General features: G+C 44.4%; 1 protein-coding gene across 1 annotated transcript in view; it reads left to right on the top strand.

Moving 5' to 3' along the window:
• LOC138265135 (uncharacterized) overlaps positions 1–21,073 on the top strand; it is a 158,612-nt gene that overhangs the window by 110,357 nt on the left and 27,182 nt on the right. The window lies entirely within an intron of this gene.

Raw genomic sequence — 21,073 nt, 5'->3', positions numbered from 1 at the left:
TCTTATAACAATATTCAAAAACCTTTATTCGCCTTGCACACTTTTCTGACATGTGCAGTGCAATCGCACACTATTCCAACAACCATTATTCTCCTGTCAAGTTATTCCAAAGCCAATATTCCTCTGTCACAGTGCCTTGAGGGACATTGTTTACATAGCAACGTACTGTAACATATATCATTAACCTAGCACCGTAACCTGAAGGATATCATTTTCATATTTTTATAGTCAGTTATTTTGAGGATCATTACTATTCTACAGGGAGTTCCCTAGCACAGTACTACTAGGCACTATACTCATCCCATGGCATTCTAAGGCACGTTTCTGTATTATTATATTTAATTTTGTAGCAATGAGTTATTACAAGCGGCTTTCTACTGACACTGTAATTCAAAAGCGTTTCATAGCAAGATACTAAAAGAGACACACTTGCCCTCTATTTCAGTGGCCTTGCTTTGATTGTAGGCTAATCAGAGAAAAATTAATTCCCCTCTCATAGTATTTTAGTGGCAATCCTTCTATTGTACAGTGTGCTAAAAATCTCTACTCACCTGCCGAAACGATAGTATTCTGAGGGTCATTATTTTGATATCCCAATAATTAACAACTCATTATTCTCCCATCACAACAATCCAATTGGCATTATTGTCAGGGCACAGTCACAAAGGAGCTAATTTAAATGGACCACGGTATTATGGGGGGATTGTTCTGAACAATATCCCATTCTCCTTACCCGCCATTGAAGTATAATGGTGGGCGGTGCTTTCATTGTTCAGTGTTGGGAGAGCCATTCGTTCCCCGTTGCATTGTTCTGATCATTACTACCGTGAGATAAATGATAATATTTTAATAAGACAGTGTTCCAGCCGCTTGAGATATTTCTCTCGAAAGTTCGCACTACCAAGTATATTGATTTCTCAAGGGATCTTCCCCTGCTTTTCGTGTGAACTAGCTACCCCCGACTGTTCCGGGATAATACACTTCAACACTTCTGACAAAACTCCCAATGGTCTATGTTGAACAGACTCTGGCTGTGTCGTCAGTTCATTTTAAATAACTATTCTTTCTTCGGAGTTTCTTGAATTTATATCTATTTATTCAAGTTTATGCATATTAATCCTCTTGCCTTGAATTCATGTTCATGGGTCATTTATATGCTTAAAAACTCAATGAGTTTCTCTCTTCATCAACAGTATACATTTAGGTTTCTACAAATGAAATTACTTATTTTATTATGCCTTAAGTGATAAACCAGATCAAATCAAACAAAGAAAAATGTTTTAAGTCTTACAAACACGGTTCTTCTTTCCGGTTTTAGACCGTTGCCATTTGAACCAACTTTCCAATATCATGTTGCTTTTTATGAACCCAAAAACGCAAGTTCCTGGATTTGTCTGTTATTGTTGTGTTTTTTTGCTTTGTTTGTCTTTTCATCTAATATTTCTGTCAGGATTGAATGCACCTGTGTACAATAATCTCATCATCTGAACGCTCCTAACTTTAACGCTAAAACCACAGTTGATGTACTTTGTGTTAAAATGTTGCAGCCAAAGAGATGGACCAGTTTCGGATGTTACTCTTGGGATTGTTCATTCAGATTTGACATTTTCTTGTAGTGTTGCCGACATGAAGCAGTCCATATGGGCGTACACAGTCATGATTGTTGCACAAGTAAAATGTTTTAATTTGAAGGCTTTTCCATGGGGATGGTCAATTAATATAGCTTTTATAACCTCCTGAAAAGGGCTATATTGTTTGTTAGAGGCCCTGAACCCAGTTATAATGAGGGAGAGGGCCTCTAACAACCAGTATAGTCCGAGGAAGAAGGGCTGTAAGGCTATTAGCACATTCTACCCTCTGACGTGGAATGTTCAAAATTAAAAAGGGAGAAACACAAAGACAGTCATCGTTATGTTGATACAGAAAGACCGTACCAGCCATTGTTAGCCCGAGCCACACCACTTTCTTCAGTGGAGCTCACAACAGTCTAATGTTCTCATATAGCCTCATAGCCCGCAACAGCAGACTGTGGGAGCCATTAAAGGCCCACTTCAGCGTTCGGCTCGGGCCTTTAATAGCCGGTATACCCTACTATGGCGGGCTGTAAAGCTATCAGAACTGTCTGCCCTATGAGAGCAGAATGTCCTGATTAATAAAACACAAAGCCCTTCCAGAGACCAAGGGCTCTGAACTCACTCCCTTAACCCCCCACCTCAGAATCCAAAGTCTTTCTTTCACAATTGTTGCTGTGAATGTTCTACAATTAGCAACCCTAAGCAGGGCAACAGCCGTAGTAGTTGAACATTCACAGCAGCAGCTGTGAAAGGAGGATCAAGTTAGCGCCTGGTTCTCCCAGGGCACGGCTAAACTGATTATCCTCATTCAGCCGTGCCAGTATGACCCAGGAGCTGAGCAGAATTCACCCCTCCCGCATTCCAAGGCTCCAGCGACACTGTGAGCTATGGAAGGATGGAGAGGGGGAAGGCTCCTGTACTCTCTGCTGCACAGGCTCTGCCATTCGCTTCCCCTGCCCAATCCATATATTTTTGAGAAGCTGGGGGAAGGGAGAGGCAGAGGCTGTGTATTAGGAAATTGTAATGTTGAGAGCAGCTGGCTTGTACTAGGTTTTATAGGCCACCGCTGCTCCATTGTCTTGAATGGAGATCTCAACATTCCGATGTTCTAATATAGCCTTATGGCCCGCTGCCGAGGGCTATACAGGTTAATAAAGGCCCTTAACTTGAGTTATAGGCTCGAGCTGCAGGCAAATATGCAAAAACCTGTTTCTGGCATATTAAACAGCCTGATTTAGATCTTGGTGGTAATGGCCCGCTGTTGGTTTTCTGACTGAAAACCCGTCCCCCGCCTTGGCCCGCTGTCGGTTTTGCGACTGAAAACCCGTCTACCGCCTTGGCGGTCCACCTGCCCGATTTAGATGTTGGTGGTCCAATAGGCAAAAGCGACTCCCCCAGGTACTCCGTGTGGACGCCACCATAGGAAATAGTGGCTGACGGCGGGACTCCATCCACCCTTATTGCAGTGCAGATTTGACTGTGCCTTACCGCTAAGCAATCTGTGGCAGTCCGACCTCCACAACTGAGTTGGTGGATTGGGGGGAAAACAGGGTGAAAACTTACCTTTTTTCCAAAATCTACTTCTGTTTTTGACTGGACAACATCTTCCTTTGTTGCTGCCACTGGACCACGGAGAAAACACGACCCCCCCATCGCTGACTGGAAGGTAGGGAGCCCACATTGCCTATGTAGGTTGTGTGGGCACGGCTTATGAGCTGGGGACCACTGCAGTCATATACATGTCACAGTAATTTATTTTAAATTACTGTGACATGCATATATCGGGGACACTATTGGGTCATACATGGATGGGGACACACTGGTACATCACACATATCCCACACGTACATAACTGTCTTGTTGGTGTCAGTATTCATTGCCTGACAGCTAGGAAGAGCACTCTGTTGTGGTGGTCGGCGGCTCAGCCGCAATACATCTAAATAAGGCAGGTGGAACATCGTTGACTTGACAGCGTTCCCAGGCCACCGCCACAGCGAATTGGCGGCAAGACTGCGAAGATCTAAGTCAAGCCCAAAGTGTTAAAATCACATGTACCATACATTAGTGCATCTCATCATGTTACAATACCGAGGTCTGTGATTCAATCAAGGTCTGATTATGGGAACTTGATTTAGTTGCCTGTCCACAACATCCTTTTGCTTCAACTCCAGTTGGTTCAAAATGCGGCTGTCAGGTTGATCAATCACACCTCTAACAGTGAACATATGTCACATGTTGTGCGCCAAAAGCAGTGGCTGTCTGTGAAAAGTAGCATTCTGTTTAAGGCCGCGATTATTGTTCACAGGGCAGTTTTCCAATGCGCTCTAGATTTCTTAGCAAATAAAATTTCTTTCTATACCCAACCATGAAAATATAGATAGATAGATAGATAGATAGATAGATAGATAGATTGATTGTTGTACTTTAGTTATTATCCCTTCACAGACACTACTAAACCCATAACAATAGTTATTCCAAAATCCTTAAACCTCCTAGTTACCACTATCCACTGCCCATTCATGAGCCCCTATAAGCATGTTACTACGCTTATTCTCTACCCACCCTGAACCCTAAAGTTCCTTACTACCACAATGTCAATTTGCAATAGAAACAAATTATTAATGCTGTGTATCAGCCATCCCTGCGCCCTGAAAACTGATCAACAATCTAGTGCAATACCCATCCCTTTCTCCAATAAATAATTAGTAACCTGGTGATACACCCATCCCTGCACCCTAGGGACCAATTACTAACCCAGTACAACACCCATTGAAGTGCTCTAAAAAATATTTAGTAACCCAAGGCAATACACATCTGTTTGCTCTAAAATCTAATCACTAACCTGGTGCAACACACATCCCTGCACTCTAAACATGAATTAATAATCCAATGCAATACCCAACCCTGCACCTTCAAAACGAATTAGTAACCTGATGCAGTGCCATCCCTGCGCCATAAAAACTAAATAGTAACCTGGTGCAATACATATTCCTTTGCCGTCAAAAAAATAATCATTAAAGCAGTGCATTGCCATGCCTCAATTCCTACGAAACCTTAAAAAACAGAACAATAAATAGCATATTCACATTTTAAAAATTAAAAAATATTTTTTTTTTTAAATAATGCACTTTAGTACACCACTCACATAACCACTATAAAACCTAACACCCAAAATGATATATAACATTATAGAAATAAGCAGTCTTCAAGATAACAAAAAATAAGCACAATTTAATAAACATCCCAAACAAAATCCCAAAACATCAAAAACCCTCTAAGTTCCAACAACTGAAAGCACAAATTAAAAAAATAAAATATAAAAAAGGATTATGACAAAATAAATTGAAATTAGTAAAACAAAATAAAAAGAAATGTAATTCACTGCCCACCCAAACCCCTATACATCCCATAAACTTGACATATAAAGAATATATTTACATTTAAAAATGTTTACATTTTAAATTAAATATATATATACAATTTTAAATATTATTCAGTTAATTACCCACTGAAACCCAAAAATAATCAATAAACCCCAAAATAATTAACACTAATTTAAAAAAACATTTTTTTTGTTCTTTCGGAATGTATGTAACTATGCGGACAATATACATAGGTATATTCAGTAGGTGTACAACTGTATCTGCCTCTTTCTCGTAGTAGTCTTGGCTGCTACACAGCTTGTTGGTCTTGAGACTCTGGGCCTGATTTAAAGTTTGGCAGAAGAGTTACTCCGTCACAAACATGACGGATATCCCGTCCACCGTATTAAAATGTCCATAGGATATAAGGGAATCATAATAAGGCAGATTTGTGCCTGAGTAACCCACCCGTCAAACACTAAACCAGGCCCCCTGTCTCCTGCGTTGCAATGTTCAAATACAAGTGTAGGGAGCTGAGCTGCAGCTCCCAGTCTGCAGTCAACACATTGCGTAGAACAAACGTAAATGAATACAAACAACAGAAGAGAATGTAAAGTGTACACTCCCCGCTGACCTGGCCCGTTCCCCACTAGCTTTCTAATAATTCCAAAGACCAGGTCGTAGATTTACAGTGGTTCCCCCTTTCAGCCATTGTCTATATTCTCCATGGCCATACTGGGGGTGTCATCATCTCTTGCCTCCCCTCATGCATGATGTATACCAGGTCTGTAGGGTAGTCCTGTCCAGTCTAGTCTTTCACTGAACAGTTTGACAAGTTTATACCACTGTTCTGCAATAGGGAATTTGGCGGTCCCGGTCTTTCCTCTGTGTGAAGGGTGATGCCCTTCGTCACAGCCCTTCTTTCCACCAACACCTGGATGGGCCTCCAGGGGATCTCCAATGCATTGTTATGGATCACCTAGCAAGGCTAACAAACTTGGTCTGACTCTGCCAGGTTTTAGTGGTGCGTACAGTCCCAAGAGGCAAATCTCAAGTGCATGGAGACTCACCCTATGCACCACCATTTTCAGTGTTGAGGTAACCACTTACCAAAAGGCTGCAATTACAGGGCATGCCAAAGTCATGTCTAAGAAGGCTGCATCTTGCAGAGGGCACCTGGGGCAACTCTTGTCATCTATGCTACTGATAACATTCAATCAATGAGGTGTTAAATATGTAATGTGTAGGTCAGTGAAGTGGGTGATTCTGAACCTGGTGTTTCTGGAGACCAGTCAAGGGTGCTCCATAGCAGTGGCCCATTCATTATCCCTGAGATCTCTCATCACCCACCCACCTAATATGACCTCAACTTTGTCAGAGGTGGCAACGTCATTGCTACAGGGACTTATATAACCAGGAGACAAGACTATATCCATTTTCCAAATGTGAGTAGGATCTGCAGTGTTAAGTGTTGAGTTGGCTCAGTGTGTTGATCCCTCCACATAGTCCCCAGTGAGCTTCTCTGGGGTGCGTGTACCAGGAACTGCAAGTTCCGGAGCCTGTGCTCGCTGATCATGTTCTCAAACTCCCAGAACTTTCCATCCTAATAGCAACCACTCATTATATGTAGCCCTGCTTCTGACCATGCCCACAACTCCCCAGCTGTGAAGTATCCCCCCCTGTACTGTAGGTATACCTACTAGAGGGAGTGACAGAGAAGATAGTGGGTGGTTTTGTGTATGACCCTCATCTAGCAGTGTTTTGTAATTTTATGCAGTCACAGGTGTCTATTGGGCTGGCGATTGGCGCCCAACAGTTGCACTACTAAGGACCTCTCCCGGTTGTACTACCCTGCTTTGCCCAGTCCCGCCAGTCCTTGGCTTTTCAGCCATCTGGCCACCTACTGGAGTTGTGCCACCTGTTAGTATGCATCAAAATCTGGATCACTAAGTCCTCCATCACATGAGTCTCTTCTGTACCTCCAGCGAGACCCTGCAGTACTCTCTAACTCAGATCAGCACCCTTAGTAATGTACCCAGTTTTTTGAGTCAGGAGCGGGGGATACAAACCAGCAAGATTGCGAAGCAGTATAGTGCTTGCTGTAGCATCACCATCAAACGTGCCAATATGGGCAGTTTCAAAGAGTATCAGAAGTCAATGTTGCCCTTTAGAGTTCTTAGGGTCCCCCTAGGTTTCTTTACCAGAGATCTCTATCACTATGATATACCTTCACCCCATGATATCAGAAAGTTTGGTGCTCCCATTTAATGGCCAGCTGTGTCACTGCTGCAGGTGATGCTGTAGGAAGGGGGCACAGGAAATGCACATTGTTGAAGCAGGAAAGGAAGAGAAATCAAGGCCTGAGGTAAGTCCAGCTTTATTTATAGGCCCATCATCAGTGTCTCCTGGCTCTCCACTGATAACGCCCTCACCAATATTGTAAATCAGACTCCTCACTCAAGAATCTAAAAGGAGAATACAAAGTGTGGGGGTGACAAGGGGGTGAAAAGGAAAGGAAAAAGGGAGAGAGTAATAAACATTCAGTACAGTGTATGATTATAACACCCATATTTTAGCCACGAGGTTAGAGAGTCTAGAGAGGCTAGAGAGTCTGACCAGGTCATCAAGGAGATGCATACTCAGAACCAACACTGTCCCTGTGTCCCATAAGTAAAAGAACATGCCATTAGCATGCAATGACACAATATGTTCTCTGTCATGTAGCGGTAGGACGGCCCCTCGGCCCTCAGACCAGACAGCACTAGCAAATGGCTTGACCGCCAATGAGAAAAGCATAGGGAACAGCGGGTCTTCCTGCCTCATCCCTTCAGAGATTGTAAATGTGCCCAATACAGAATTCGTGGCTGCATACAGGAGTGTGGCCTATCTGAGCCATCCCTTGCCCTATGCCATCCGCTGCATCATAGCCTGCGAGACATTCTGTTGGACTGTGGCAAAAGCATTTTCCACATCAACTAATAGGATAACCATTGTTTGGTGCTATATCTCTGCCGTCTCCTTGAGAACTTATAAAAGGCATCTGATATTTAGGGACATGTTGCATTTTGATACAAAGCCGTTTTGGTCCTTATGCACCAACATCGTTAGATGTGGGCATAAGCAGTCTGCCAAAATCTTGCTAAGAATCTTGTAGTCAAGATTAAACAGGGAGAAGGGCTTGTACGTCAATGTTTCCAGTGCCACCTTCCTCTGCTCCGGGACAGAGACAATAAATGCCTCCTTAGTGGAAGGAAGGAGCATTCATCAGTCTATTGCTTCCCTATAAATTTCTTCTGAGTGTGGCGCAGAGTGTCTCTGCATACTTTTGGTAGAATTCAGCAGGAATCCCATCCGTGCCTGGTGTTTTATTCCTTGCAAAATCACTGACACCCAGTTCTTTCACTCCTGCGGTTCTAGACCCACCCAACCCTTCCCTATCAGCCCGGGGAAGAGTCTGCAGTGTCTAAAAACGCCTCAATCTCCCCTCAATTGTAAAGTGTTCATATTATTAAACAAACAATATTTAAACCTAAAAATATCACCAACAATACTATATGTACAGTATGCCTTATTCTCAGTTGTTCCTGAGCCCTTCTTCTAACTGTCATCGATATACTGTTCAATAATATTTTTGACTGCAAGCATTACATTGAGCATACCAATAAAGTATATTGTAATATAAGGGCATGGCAAATAGATTTTAGAGGTGTTGACAGCACATCTAGATTCCCCACAGGAAGAGTCCAGCGTTTTCTTCACATTTCTCAAACCAAAATGAAGTAGCGTATCAAAAGTCCTGTTTTACTTCAAACAGGTGCTAAGCACACTATTTAGTGAAAGGAATGAGATGCCAAGTCCGTGTCTTGCTGAGAGGGCAGAAATCACCAAGACATCTGACAGCAGGGTTTAAATACTGTATCCAAATCTAAGATGGACCCTCCATAGTGATTCAAATCTAAGATGGACCCTCCATAGCCAATCAAATCTAAGATGCACCGTCCTTAGCCAATGTAGGCTCTTATGAGCCTGTTGATTCTTGTGGTGATTCAGCATATATTGCCGTTTCTTGGCTTGGGTTTTAGTGACACAATAGGGCCTTTTGGTTTATTCATGTGTTTCTATTAGGCAATTTGTTTTTTGCTTGATTTTTGGGTTTTGTCTGCACAGCACACGTGCTGTGCTTGTGAAATCTATTGTTTTCAATTTAAATCTTAAAAGGGGCTTACATCCCGCCCTTGGTTTTCATTGGTTCCTGTGCTTGCCACTTACTTTTCCTTTGTTTCTATTTGCTGTAGCATACTATTTCCAGCATTTACCAATGCTTGTTCTTTGTTTCCTCCTATCAGTGTCCCGAGGCTCAAGTACTGTTTTCATTCGCCCTTGGGGAACTTTTTGATTTGATGTTTTGCCTGCACAGCGCTTAGGCTGTGCATTTTTAATGCATGCACCTTATCAGTTCTTCATTTAAAAGTGCCCACTTTCCCCTCCAAGGCTGCAGTGTGTAGATTCTCCACACACCAGCGCACAAGCTTCTCCTTCTTCCAGTAGACCAAACAGGAGGTAATGTCTCTCTCTCTCTCCACAACAACAATACATCTCCACTAGCACCAAGTGACCTCTGAATCATGCCTGAGTTAATTAGGTGACCATTCAGCTGTACAGCGGGTGAGCAGTCAGCAATCCGTTTTGAACAAAGTTGAGTGAAAAGGATACCTCTTCCCACCCTGTTTATCAGCATAAACGTTCCCGCTTGTTTGGGAAAAAGGCTGCTTTGCCCTTTCTTTCACCCAGTGGCTTTTGCCACCATTATGTAAAGAACCCGCAAAGTATGTTTCAATTCACAAACCATTTGGATTCCTTGTTTTACAACAGCCGTATAACAAAGATTTTCCCACACTTTACTTCATGATTAAATGAAATGTTCTACAAAATGCACTGGAAAACAAATCTAAAGCAGCTGTATATGTTTCAGACTGCTTTAACCTCCCATGAGAAACACATAAAAATGTTGTGTGAAAGTTATGTATTTTTTCTAACACACCATCATTCTATCTCTGTTCTCAGTCAGCTTCCAAGTAACTAACTTATCTTTATTGTTGTGACTGAGTTAGTGGGATCCTTATAAGGAAAGAGACAATGGCACTTCCAGCCCTTCATTATTGGTGGGAAAAGTGCTGCAATGCATTGTATGTATCCACGCTGAAATCCAAGGACGCATATGCCCTACCAGCCCACACCACACTGAGAGTAAATCAATAACAGTGTTCGCTCAATGCTTCTTTCATTAGCTCTATGGCCATTCAGAGAGGCAAAATAGACTGCAGAGGGTGACATGTAGGGAAGCACCTGTACAAAATGCAACAGGGATAATATTCAGAGGATTGGGTAACGAATACCATGGCATTTTTCTCGAAAGAGCAAGAATTGCACAATCTGAAAATAGCGCACAAATAAGAAAACATTGTGACCTGCCATTGGAAATATCATCGGGTTTAGGGAAGATACTTTGGAAAAGCGCAGCTCTGAAAAATAGACACAAAATGTTTTTTCCAGATCGGAATCTTATTTTCACCTACTCGAGCTTTTTCAATGCAACTTGTCAAAATCGTTGTTATAATTAAAGGTTTGTGCTCCAGTTAGGTTTTTACAATTTGCCCAGTGAATGTTGTCCTCATTATTTGTTAATATACTCCTAAAAAATGCAAAGTTTATATTGGCTAATACCCTCATTCTCTGATAATTGTTGAAGCGCATTCTGCATGACCCTGAAGTGCCAGGGTGTGTGTTAAAATCTACGGCCTAACATTTATATGTGCCTAATAGATATTGTGCCATGCAAAATTATAATTACTGGGTGTTCAATTATGCCACTTCAGATGTGTGCTGACAGCACTTCTGTTTTTCCCCTGAGTCTCTTCTTTGTAATCAAAATATCAGTCACTATAGCCATGAAACACACATCCGGTGTTAGTTTGAGTTCTGCTAGTTGTCAAAAATTATTGTTAACTGCAATTGTCTACTGTTGTGATTTTGTACTAGCAGAGAAGTTGCTTCTTCTCTTCAGTGGCAAATTCAGAATGGCCTTTACCTACTACATGCCTAATAAATAAGGCAGAAAAAAACTCTGCAGGTCTACTCTACACCCTCCTGTCTAGGCCACTCCACTCTACTGTGCCCAGCTCCACTCTACAGCACTCTGCAACACTGCACTCTACGCCACTGCACTCCATGCCAATACTCGCTACGCCTATGCACTCTATTCTACACCACTGCACTCTCCGTCCCAGCATTCTAAGCCAATTCTATGTACAGCACTCAAATCTACTCTGCACCACTGCACTCTATCCCTCTGCACCCTACTCCACTTTATGCCATTACTCTATGCCACTGTACTCTGCCTTGCACCACTCCACTCAACGCCACTTCACTCTACTCTGAAACAATCAATTCTGCGCCACTACACTCTATGCCATTGCACTCTACCCCTTTTATGCCACTGCTCTCTACGCCACTGCACTATGCCACTGCATTCTATGCCAATGCACTCTACACCACCCAACACTCTACTCTGTAACACTGCACTCTCTACCACTGAACTCTATGCCATTCTACTCTACACCACTGCACTCTCCCCCACTGAACTCTATGCCACTGTACTCTACACTACTGAACTTTACGCCATCAATCACCAGGCATTGAGACACTTTCACCCTGCAGCCACACACTTATAAACCTTCATTCATGCACCACTCACCCTGCACAGAGAGCACTCACACCATCCTCCCTGCACTTATAGACTGCTCCCACACCTCTTAACTTATTATTAATCCCATAGGCGAAACTCAATGCATTTACCATTGCTTGTTGCTTTATGTCACCTGTTGGAGAATGATCTGATAATAAGGTAAGTTAAGGAGACCACTTTATTTTGTGCTATGTCTTTCCAGAGGATGTTTCTATAATCCCTTTATTTGGGTATGGCTGACTTTCTCTTCACGTGACTACAGGTGATCCAAAGCACGGCTGCCAGACACATTTGTAACAGGTACAAGTACAGTTTGGCATCAGCCTATTTAAAAACTCTCAAATGGCTGCCAATCCTCAAGAGAAGACATTTTAAACTCCTGTGCCATGTCCACAAGGCAATCTACGACGTTGGCCCTGCCATTCTATGTAATAAAGTGGAATTGTACAAACCTGTGCGAAATCTAAGTTTATCAAATTTAGCACTGGCTAAAGCCAAACGCATTAAGAAAGCCAGGATGGGTGGACGTTCATTCACCCACTTGGCAGCTGCTTACTGGAATCTAATGCCCACTGATCTCCGTCTGACCTCTGACCACTCCACGTTTATAAAGAACCTAAAAACCTGGATTTTCTTGGATTGAGACTAGTGCCGCAATTCTTAGGACCCACAGCAATCTAGCCCCTTGATACCCCTCTGGGGATGAGTGTCTGCACTTAAAAAGTATCATAAAATAATTACAAAATAAATAAAACCAAATAAAGCATCAATATATTTCATTCTCCATAAAGGACACTGTCTCACTCTCTTGTTGCATTCCTCACGTGTTTCCTTTACTGCAGTATAGCCTTCTTCAGAATCACCATGTCATACACTATTTTCGATTTGTTCCTCAAATTTCCATGTGACAATCTAATAGCACAAATCCTACTTTTACCCCAAATAATATTTTGACAACCCTTTTTTCACTTACTCTTGTTTCCTCACAAGCACCCTGTCTCCTTCAATAAACAATCCACATCTACTTCAATAGACAATCCACAATGCACCTGTGAAATCTCCTTCTAATTAGATTTGTCACCATAATCCAGCATCCAAAATTGCCCCAACGAAGAACAAAATAAATGTCCTCTTATTCATTCATAAGGCATTCTACCAGTTTCCACAATCAGGAGATGGCACGATATGCCCACGCCAGCCTTTTCACCAGTGTTTTCTACGTTACACCCTCACAAAGTGCACATTGTAGACCTTCCTTCAACACATGATTCAATCGTTCTCCTAAACCATTACTAAACCATTTCCTTGGGGTTAGTAAACCGAGCACTTGGTGTGACTACACCGAACCCAGATAAGAACATCCTCATCTTGTCTGATGCCAGCTGTACACCTTTGTCCATCATCTTTTCCAACAGCACCACTTCGTTCAAGGACACCTCTCCCAGAAACGCAATTAACACCTTACTTTCTATATGACTAGGAAAATTTGCTATCGGCCACTTCAAAAAATAATCCACGTTCACAAGAGAATACTTTCCTGACCTAACCAGAGTTGCTAAAGGTTAAGAGACATCTTCCATGGTTTAAGTACTTCGGTAAATTCAATGGTTTTGGTACTTTCGCACATGGCAGTTTTTCTGTCCTCTGCGCGTTGCCACCCCAAGCACATTAACAGTTTATCATTTCACCGCCTATAAAGTCCTGGAGACCGAAAGTCAACTCTTAACCTCCTATTTAGATCAATTTACCCAGCATGCCGTTAATGAGCAAGATCTAACATTTTCTCTCACTACTATACATAGAGACCACCTTTGTCCAACACCATTGTACCATGAAAACCCTACCACTACATTTTAGTAAGTCTTATCTTCCTCCGATAAAGCACTTTTCTGAGACCACCTAGTTTCTGACATATTCTCATACTCTTTTCATCCCCATATCTTCTAAACACTGCTTCACCCATTCCTGTCCGGAAAAGCTGGTCTTAATTACGTTCTCTGCACTTGCTACTGAGCAGCAATCATCCACATTCTCTTCATCCAGCTCGACCCGCCACTGTACTGGCCTTCTCGACAAGTAGGCCTCCTTTATGTTCCTGACTCCAGGTGGATTCTCCATCTTACACTGAATTCCTGCAACCAGAAAGGCCACTTAGCTATTCTTGGCGTGGCTCGTCCTGCACTTTTGTTGGTAAAAAGATCAATTTATTGTTTTGCGGTTACTACACATAATAAATTCGAAACATCACACATACTGTCTGAAATATGACACTGCCCTCCAAGAATCCAATACTCACTTCTCAATCACTGAATAAGTATTTCGAACCTTCTCAAAGTTGATAATACAAATACATTTATCAACTTGCTTCCGTTTTTGCTGCTTAAAAACAGCCCTCGAGCTATTATTGCTCACATCTATTGCAATAATTATTTTACACCTCCTGTCAAATGGCTTGAGTGTTGGTTACTCACACAAATTATGCTTCAAGTTAGAAACATCTCTTTCATACTCCAGCTCCCATACAAGCTTCTGTAACTTGTTGAGCAATTCCTTATAGTATTGGTCTTTCTTTAGAATCCATTTATGAATTTAGAAGTGTTCAGCGAGTCCAATGAAGGAACAAAGTTGTGCCTTTTCACTCAGGAAAGGTGCCTCCATAACAGCTTTCACCAAGTTTACTTTGAGTTTCATTCCTTCCTCATCACTGATGAACTATGTAGTCCACTCCAGACACACCAAAGTGCACTTATTTCCCTTGGCATACATTCCATTATCTTACAAAAATTTTAGGACCCTCTGCAGCATGCTTCTTTCTTCCACTTCTTTCCATACACCCATATGTTATCAATAAAAACATCTGTTTGAAGAGCTCTTTGGAACATGGCAGATGCCAAAGCTAACACAAAAAAGGGATGCACCAGCATTGGAATGCTTCTTCTGGATTTAAGAAAGATGTTTAGGGTTTGGAATCCCAACGAAGTGCAGTTTGGTAAGGAGCTGAGGGCAAGATGATTGTAGAAAACACAGTCTGACCCACTGAGTGTTATCAATCTTTCATTAACATTTTGCAGGGGATGCGCCTCAGTAGTGTCAAAAATGTTGTTGCTATTCCGCTAACAACCGCCACGGTGCGTTGTGTAATAAATATGGCACAATCATGGTGTCATTAGGTCCCAGTGGAGGGGCGCATGAAAAGTGGCACAGCATAGCTGATGCGCCGCCTTTTCTTAAATGTGGACCTTGATATTAAAAGTTTCAGGTCCTCTCTGATGAGCATGTACCTTGCCACTAAACCACTCATCATTGTCATGCTAACACCACCTGCTATCACATCACAAAACAGGACATCTTATCCCCTTTCCACATCACACACCTGTAGCTCAAACACATCTTCATCTTCTTTCGCTTCTCCTTTTATCACATTCATCCCTGTAGACATTCCTTGTTAACTTGTTGTTCCAGCCTTCCCTCTATACACCCTAGCAGAGTGGTTCCGAAACTGTGGTCCAGGGAACCGTGGGGGTCCGCAAAACCTCCTCAGGGGGTCTGCAACTGCTTAGAAAATTAGATAATATTAACAAATTAGGTCCCCTACTTTCATTACTGATTCAGTTGGGGGGTCCCCAGATTCCAATAGTGATTCAGTGAGGGTCCCTGGAATACAGTAATGATAAAGTGGGGGTCCACAGAAGTCAAAAGGTTGGGAACCACTGCACTAGCAGAATGCCCCTTTTGGTTGGACATCCTACAAGACTGAAATATTTCAAGGCAATTGTCTTTCCTGGTGGTATCTCATTCATCAAGTTCCTCATCATCATCATCTATCAGAAGCTGTGACAAATATTTGAGGACCTTCCTGCCCTCTGACCCAAACAGAGTTTGAGCATTGCTAGTTTATGCATTCCTGTAAAAATGTCTCCTTCCATTTCCACATATGCATCAATGCCTTCCTTCCACTATTCCCACCTTTCTTTTGGTTTTGGAATGATTGTAAAAGTGCCACTCATTCTAACATTTCCATCCATAATGCTTATGGTTGAAATACTGTGTTGCAATATTGGGAAGTCTAGAAAGTTTCTCTTAAATCTTTCTTATTTCTTTGCTAAAAACGTAGTTGTCACCAGATGGCAGTGTTGTTCTTCACTGCTTATAAAAAGAAACATCAATCATAAAGCCTTTGGATGGGGCCCTCTTGTAATTCCTTTTCTATGACGTATATTCGCGTCCCTATTGCCACACACTACACATCTCCTTGTATGTACGTTCCAGAGGTGTGCATGCATGCATACAGTATCCCTATTTCCTCTCTCGGTATACTCGTATAGGCCTAGCGCTTGGGCCTGTGTGTACACAGGATCACTCTTTCTTCGCACGGTATTCATGTGCAGGCCTGGATCTGCGTGCACACTGGACCACTCTTTCTTCACTCCCTATTCTCATGTAGGCCTGGCGCTTGGGCCTCCGTGCATACAGGCTCATTGTTTCCTCTCTCGGTATTCATGTGCAGGCCTGGGACTGCGTGCACACTGGACCACTCTTTCCTCGCTCCCTATTCTCGTCTAGGCCTGGCGCTTGGGCCTCCGTGCATACAGGCTCATTGTTTCCTCTCTCGGTGTCCATGTGCAGGCCTCGGACTGCATGCACACTGGACCACCCTTTCCTCGCTCCCTATTCTCGTCTAGGCCTGTCGCTTGGGCCTCCGTGCATACAGGCTCATTGTTTCCTCTCTCGGTGTCCATGTGCAGGCCTGTGGCCTGGGACTGCATGCACACTGGACCACTCTTTCCTCGCTCCCTATTCTCGTCTAGGCCTGGCGCTTGGGCCTCCGTGCATACAGGCTCATTGTTTCCTCTCTCGATGTCCATGTGCAGGCCTGTGGCCTGGGACTGCATGCACACTGGACCACTCTTTCCTCGCTCCCTATTCTCGTCTAGGCCTGGCGCTTGGGCCTCCGTGCATACAGGCTCATTGTTTCCTCTCTCGGTGTCCATGTGCAGGCCTGTGGCCTGGGACTGCATGCACACTGGACCACTCTTTCCTCGCTCCCTATTCTCGTCTAGGCCTGGCGCTTGGGCCTCCGTGCATACAGGCTCATTGTTTCCTCTCTCGATGTCCATGTGCAGGCCTGGGACTGCATGCACACTGGACCACTCTTTCCTCACTCCCTATTCTCATGTAGGCCTGGCGGCAGGCCCACTATTTCCTCGCTCTGTATTCTTGTGCAAGCCTGTGGCCTGGGACTGCGTGCACACTGGACCACTCTTTCTTCACTCCCTATTCTCATGTAGGCCTGGCGCTTGGGCCTCCGTGCATACAGGCTCATTGTTTCCTCTCTCGGTGTCCATGTGCAAGCCTGTGGCCTGGGACTGCGTGCACACTGGACCACTCTTTCCTCACTCCCTATTCTCATGTAGGCCTGGCGGCAGGCCCACTATTTCCTCGCTCTGTATTCATGTGCAGGCCTGTGGCCTGGGACTGCGTGCACACTGGACCACTCTTTCCTCGCTCCCTATTCTCGTCTAGGCCTGGCGCTTGGGCCTCCGTGCATACAGGCTCATTGTTTCCTCTCTCGGTGTCCATGTGCAGGCCTGGGACTGCGTGCACACTGGACCACTCTTTCCTCGCTCCCTATTCTCGTCTAGGCCTGGCGCCTGGCCCTCCGTGCATACAGGCTCATTGTTTCCTCTCTCGGTGTCCATGTGCAGGCCTGTGGCCTGGGACTGCATGCACACTGGACCACTCTTTCCTCGCTCCCTATTCTCGTCTAGGCCTGGCGCCTGGGCCTCCGTGCATACAGGCTCATTGTTTCCTCTCTCGGTGTCCATGTGCAGGCCTGGGACTGCGTGCACACTGGACCACTCTTTCCTCGCTCCCTATTCTCATGTAGGCCTGGCGCTTGGGCCTCCGTGCATACAGGCTCATTGTTTCCTCTCTCGGTGTCCATGTGCAGGCCTGTGGCCTGGGACTGCATGCACACTGGACCACTCTTTCCTCGCTCCCTATTCTCGTCTAGGCCTGGCGCTTGGGCCTCCGTGCATACAGGCTCATTGTTTCCTCTCTCGGTGTCCATGTGCAAGCCTGTGGCCTGGGACTGCATGCACACTGGACCACTCTTTCCTCGCTCCCTATTCTCGTCTAGGCCTGGCGCTTGGGCCTCCGTGCATACAGGCTCATTGTTTCCTCTCTCGGTGTTCATGTGCAGGCCTGGGACTGCGTGCACACTGGACCACCCTTTCCTCGCTCCCTATTCTCGTCTAGGCCTGGCGCTTGGGCCTCCGTGCATACAGGCTCATTGTTTCCTCTCTCGGTGTCCATGTGCAGGCCTGTGGCCTGGGACTGCATGCACACTGAACCACTCTTTCCTCGCTCCATATTCTCGTCTAGGCCTGGCGCCTGGGCCTCCGTGCATACAGGCTCATTGTTTCCTCTCTCGGTGTCCATGTGCAGGCCTGGGACTGCGTGCACACTGGACCACTCTTTCCTCGCTCCCTATTCTCATGTAGGCCTGGCGCTTGGGCCTCCGTGCATACAGGCTCATTGTTTCCTCTCTCGGTGTCCATGTGCAGGCCTGTGGCCTGGGACTGCATGCACACTGGACCACTCTTTCCTCGCTCCCTATTCTCGTCTAGGCCTGGCGCTTGGGCCTCCGTGCATACAGGCTCATTGTTTCCTCTCTTGGTGTCCATGTGCAGGCCTGTGGCCTGGGACTGCATGCACACTGGACCACTCTTTCCTCGCTCCCTATTCTCGTCTAGGCCTGGCGCTTGGGCCTCCGTGCATACAGGCTCATTGTTTCCTCTCTCGATGTCCATGTGCAGGCCTGGGACTGCATGCACACTGGACCACTCTTTCCTCACTCCCTATTCTCATGTAGGCCTGGCGGCAGGCCCACTATTTCCTCGCTCTGTATTCTTGTGCAAGCCTGTGGCCTGGGACTGCGTGCACACTGGACCACTCTTTCTTCACTCCCTATTCTCATGTAGGCCTGGCGCCTGGGCCTGCGTGCACGCAGGCTCACTATTTCCTCGCTCTGGTTTTTTGTGTAGGCAAGGGCGTAGATTGGTCAATGTGAGTGAGGGGGTGTGAGCTTCAGATTTTCCGTCATTTGGGCTGGCATATTATGTTTAAATGCACTATATGACATGTAGGGTCGTAGGGATAGAGGGCTTAGGGCCTCAGGGTGAAGATGTGGTGCAATGACCAAAGCTGCTGACTTTGGGAACCAGGTTCAAGTCTTGACGACTCAACATCCTGTGATTCTGGGCAAATCGCTCCATTATGAATGTGTTCTCATACAATGTAAGGTGCTAATGTAAAGCGCTCCGAAACTTTGGGTTGAGTTTGCACCACTGCCAAAAAAAGTAACCATGCATTTGCAACGCGATGGGTCTCGTGTTTGCTCGAGTTAGAGCTATTATCGTTGTAAATTCCTAACTGGACTTTTCTTTACCACATAAATTGAAAATGAAAAGTAGAACAGTTGACATAAGCAAGTCAATTTAAAGCACCATGGCCACTGAGCACAAGATTTATTGGCTCCTTGCATGAGAGTATAAAAAGGATCGCGGCTGCGATGAAAGGCAAACTGAAACCGGAGGAAGGGCCATCACAAGCTGTAACAAGAGGAAGCGTGATGAGGTGTGATGGCCAACAGAAATGTTCACTTAGTGAAATCGCCTGGGAGGGAACTCAGCACACAAAGGAGAGATATTTCATAAAATGCACCAATAAAAATGAAACATTTAAAATAAGCACACAAAGAATAAATAGCAAGAATGGGCGTGGTTTAAAGCTCACAGAGAGATTACTACAGGCCATAGCGCCTGTGTGCTCAACCCTAAAAAGCAGACATGGAATGCGGCTGCAGTTGCTGTCAATCTCTTCATTTGGTCAACTTGACCATAAAATCCAAATGGCCTACTCTTCAATCAAGAAAAAGGCAAATATGCAATTGAGGTGTCCCAACACAGACTTTCTATTTTTTTTTTTTTACATTGGGACACACACACTTGTTGAATACAAACATCTACAACATTTTATAAGCCTATGCTTCTTCAAAGAATGTAACTGCTACATATCTCTCTTTAGCACCCCCTATCACAACAGAGAGAACTCTGGCCCCCAAGTACGCAAAAGGCGGGGTTGACGTATTCATAATTATGTGATAATTGCAAATTAAAAGAACTAAACAGAAATGTAAATGAGTTATGTTGAAATGAGACACAAAAGCAAATGCGGAAGCTGTGTGCCTAATTAGCAAAACAATGGCGTAAACATACTTTAAGCAAACGTGTGGAGGCCTCTCCCTTTGCTTAAGTAATTGAAATACTGCACATGAGAAGAGACATGCCCCTTTATTTACATGTTTCAGCCTTTAATGCACCCGGTGTTTACTGTTTGAACGTGAGCTGATTGACGCCAGCCTAGAAATGCCAAAGTGAAGTGTTTTGTCTGTTTTTGTTAAGGGTGTATCTTGCCTGCTGCCGTGCATCGATACAGACCATGACGTTGCCTGCGCTGTCTTAGAAGAGTTTGCACAATGTTCTGCATCTATCATCAGTATTGGAAAGACTGCCATTTAAATCCAAAAATAGAGATGAGTCATGCGGTTGGTTGCACTGGACGGGAACTTTTACTCTTTGTCTTAATTCGTCATGTGCTCGGTGTCACCCCGTAAACTAGCGTTGTTGGTACACAGAAGCCATGGCAGCATGATTGACCGCCTTCATTTTTTTTCTTCACTTTTTATATAGCACAGTCTCGACCGAAGGTATCGGAGCGCTTTACATTAGCATTATACAGAGTACACATTCCACAAGGTCACTGTTTTTTTTGTTTTTTTTAAAAAGACGATGTACAGGGAGATGAAGCAATTTTTCCAAAATCACACGATAATGGGCCCACATTGCGTCTCGAACCTGGTTCACCGTTTCAAGTCGGCAGCTCTGGCCGTAATGCCACATCCTGCCCCCTTCATGTGACAGTGTTCTTGGGTTATCGGATGGTCACCAGGTACCCTTGACGTCTTATGTAATGTTGCACGGTGGGGCTTTTTTCACCCTGTCAAAACAGACTGCAGTGTTTGCAGATTGAAACAATCAGGTCCTAAATTGCCCTGGCAATTTCAAGTTTGTTCGGGCGGTAGGGAGAACAGCATGTCTGAATTTAAACTCCAACACGGCCTGCGAGCAAGATAATACTCCATATGGGAAGGAGTGGTGAGCACACCGAGAGCGTGTGGAGTGCAGATAGGATGAGCGGGATCTGTGTGTTCTGTTTGCGGTGCGAGCATGGGCGCGGGGGGTTTTCTTCTTGTCATCTGAAATTGCAGAGTTGTTTTGTTGTGGTTTGTTGGGGAGTAGCAGCACTTTAGGGATGTGGTGACATAAGAA

Source organism: Pleurodeles waltl, chromosome 11 (assembly GCF_031143425.1).
Source record: "Pleurodeles waltl isolate 20211129_DDA chromosome 11, aPleWal1.hap1.20221129, whole genome shotgun sequence".
In the NCBI taxonomy this organism is placed as follows: domain Eukaryota; kingdom Metazoa; phylum Chordata; class Amphibia; order Caudata; family Salamandridae; genus Pleurodeles; species Pleurodeles waltl.
Note: the sequence above shows the minus strand (reverse complement) of the source record. Positions and strands in the feature narration are given on the sequence as shown.